This window comes from Poecilia formosa, unplaced genomic scaffold (assembly GCF_000485575.1).
Source record: "Poecilia formosa unplaced genomic scaffold, Poecilia_formosa-5.1.2 Scaffold919, whole genome shotgun sequence".
Lineage (NCBI taxonomy): Eukaryota > Metazoa > Chordata > Actinopteri > Cyprinodontiformes > Poeciliidae > Poecilia > Poecilia formosa.
This window is the reverse complement of record NW_006800858.1, coordinates 44,990-48,534: the sequence shown is the minus strand read 5'-3', so window position 1 is coordinate 48,534 and position 3,545 is coordinate 44,990. Positions and strand designations below refer to the sequence as shown.

General features: G+C 41.1%; 1 long non-coding RNA gene across 1 annotated transcript; it reads left to right on the top strand.

Moving 5' to 3' along the window:
* The first annotated feature begins 8 nt into the window (after positions 1-8).
* LOC107835012 (uncharacterized) lies at positions 9-3,255 on the top strand. The gene is made up of 2 exons (XR_001660841.1): positions 9-613; positions 3,074-3,255. It is a non-coding gene; the product is annotated as an uncharacterized LOC107835012 (long non-coding RNA).
* Positions 3,256-3,545: the final 290 nt, after the last annotated feature.

Sequence of the window (3,545 nt, the reverse complement as noted above, 5' to 3'; positions counted from 1 at the left end):
CTCAGGGCACTTTCATCACTATAGCAACAGAATACAGAGATAGGGAGAACTGCTGGGGTTTGGACTACAAATACTCTGTAGTCCTAAGAATGGCGGAACACTTTAATACAGAGGGCAGAGCAGAAGGTCATGGCTGAACACTCAGTTGTTACATAGGAGGGATGAGCTGGCAGTTAGAACTACATCCTGTTTTTGGCAGACAGGTGGATTAACCAAACCACTGTTACACATTGGATTAGTGTGGTTAAGAAAATGAAGTTTACAGAAAGTTTTCAAAATAAAACTCTGCAATCTCCACTCACGAAAGTGCACCGCCATAGGCGGTGCAATAATATAAATCTCTTTTATGCTTTTTTTCTCAGGATAGTAAACTGCCTTGCTCAAATAGTGAGTTCATTAACATTAGCATTTCATGGGTGTCTCAAAGATAGAAATCCTTGCCCAGCTTTCTGTCTCACACACACAGCAGTGGGCAGATTATTCATCACTATAGCAACAGAATACACAGAAAGGCAGATCTGCTGGTTTGGACTACAAACCAGCAGCCATAACTGCCATAACTGTAGTTCTATCTATGGCCAAGACTCAGTTAAAACAGAGGCCTGAGCAGCATGTCAGAACTACAACATGGCCGAAATGTCAATTACTATAGAACCCCAGTAATCCTGTTCAGTAGGTGTACCGCCGCAGGCGGTGCAATTACATTAAGTTTAATAATCTTTTTCCCTGGAGTTAGTGCACCGCCAAAGGCGGTGCAATAATATGAGCTTTTATTAGCATTTTCTCCCAAGTTATCATGCATTAACATTAGCATTTCACCTAAAATAAGCTTTTAGCCAATTTATTTACTCATTAGCCACACCATTTTTCTCCTTCATTTTCCACATCATCAGCACCCTCTTCCATTTCCGCAAAATCACTACCTGACACATTTCCCTCTGACATCCTTCCAACCATTCACAGTCTGGTCGTGCCTCTTCCGCCTTTGCTCCCAATCCGTGTTGCAGCCGCTCCCTTCAGTTTGTCAGCAGACTCCCTCTGAATCTACTTTCCTAGTTTAGGAGGAAGAAGCCTGCCTCAATATTCAAAACACCTGGCCCCTAATCACCTCATGATGGGTGGAGAGTATATAGGGAGACTCTCTCTCCTGGTTGCTTATGCTGGCATTTGCTCACACGTCGTTGGGAAGGTTGCTTGGGTAGCGTGCAGGTCTTAAACTTTAACATCAGTAAGTACCGTTTCTCCTTCTGCATAAGATCTACAAATTCAGTGTTTGACTTGAATTGTTAAAATCTAGAAGCCACTGGAAGTCTCCTACTGGGTACTGGGGTGTGGCTGTAATTCACCCTCCCCACTGCAGTTTTCACATAAAACGGGTATGTATTGTTTGTTTGCACCCATACAGCTCCATAACGCCAAAAATAACAATTATTTATATATAGAACATGTTGGAAAGCTGATCCTCCTGCTGTGGGCCGGAAAGGATCCTCTGGTTTGAGGTGAAGTCATCCAGCTCTGCTCTGGTACTACTGCAGCTCACTGGAGACCCTGCTGTTTTCTTTCACTGTTTTATTTAGTTTATCTTGTTTCATTGGTTGACTTTGTTTCATTTTTGTAACTGCTTTGTTTAATTTTGTTTTCTCGCTTAGTTTCTTAGTTTTGGGTTTTCTTTGGTTTAAATTTGTTACTTTGGAACATGTTTTTTGTGTGACCTCCAGCCTTGCTGCAGGTAGCAGCCATGGCTTCTTTTAGATTATTCTATTAAAGTATTGATATTTTTAATTGGTTATGTTGGAGGTAACCTCGTTTTAGTCTGTGGCCAAGTTTAAATTGTATTTGTTTTTTTTTGTATTTGCTTGTTTAACCCCACCCTTTTGTCTCCAGGCTGAGAGCTGAAGGTAGTGGGAGGGGCCTCCTGGGAGACTGGACCTGTGTCGTGCGAGTTGCCGGTGTTGGGATTTCTTCACGATTGAATGCCTGTTCACAAGTGTTTGGGGTGATTTATTTTGGATTTATACATTTGTTAGGAACCAGTTCCCATTTGGACCGCCCTCCCCCTGCTGGTAGGCCTCAGTACTGTGCACTCCCTTCCTATTGTGTTCCTTATGTTTTGATTGTGTCTTAACATGAAACGATAAAATGTAATTCATTCTTTTGGAAGTCTTGTTCTCCTTGGTCATGAACCTCGAGCCTACTGGCAGTCCATTTCCTTGGGTGGAATTCCCAAGGTGGCGTTGTTGACGACTTCTGGTTACCCTGCTGTGAGGAGCAGAGTATCGGATCCCTACCTTAGTGTTGCCACACTAGCTGCAGAGGGTGGCTGGTGTTGTCCATAACAGCCTGGAGTTTCTGTAGGGTTCTAATCTGTCACTGTTGCCAGAGAGTCCAGCCTTGTGCCAACCACTGACCTGGCCCTCCTGATTTGTTTCTCCAGCTTGGAAAGGTCTGCCTTAGAGATGCTGCCACCCCAACACACCACAACATATTAATTTTGAGATTTATTAACTATACACAGGACCTATTTGAAAATATTACCAAAAGTACAACTTTAGAAAAGCATTATTTGTATATATATTTTTATAATATACATTTTTACAAATGTATGCAAAGTGTATTTTTAAAGAGATTATCCAAAGTATAATTTTAGGAATATATTTAATTTGAATTTAAAGTATCTTTTAGAAAGTGTACCAAAATACATTTTAAAAAGAGTATTAGAAGCATGTTAAAATATTTTTACATTTTTAAATAAGTATATCTACTTGATAACATACTTAAAATGTATTTCAGGAAAATATGGNACTAAATGAGACGACAAATAGCCCTCTCATATGCTTCAAACGGTTTTTGGATCAGCCTTACGGCTCCTGAACAGGAAGCAGTCGTTCGGACTGCTTTTTCCATTACAACTGAGTGGGTGTCTCATAACGTTAGATAAAGTCTCTGACACACACTGCAGTCTCATCACTATAGCAACAGAATGCAGAGGAAAGCAGAGCAGCTGGTTTGGACTACAAAGACTCTGTAGTTCTAAACATGGTGGAACACTTTAATACAGAAGGCAGAGCAGAAGGTCAGAACTACAACATGGCGGAACACTCAATTATTACAGAGGAGGCCTCAGCTAGCAGTTAGAACTACCTCCTGTTTTTGGCATTATACAGGTGGATTAACCAAACCACTGTTACACATTGGATTAGTGTGGTTATGGAAATTAAGTTTACTGAAAGTTTCAAAATAAAACTCTGCAATGTCTACTCACGACAGTGCACCGCCATAGGCGGTGCAAAAATATTAAGCTTTTGTATGTGTTTTTTTTCTCAGGATAGTGAGTTCATTAACATTAGCATTTCATGGGTGTCTCAAAGATAGAAATCCTTCCCCAGCTTTCTGTCTCACACACACAGCAGTTGGCTGAGGGCCAATCGCTATAGCAAAGGTTTCCAGAGAAAGGCAGAGCTGCTGGTTTGAACTACAAACCAGCAGCCATAACTGCCATAACTGTAGTTCTATCTATGGCAAAGACTCAGTTAAAACAGAGGCCT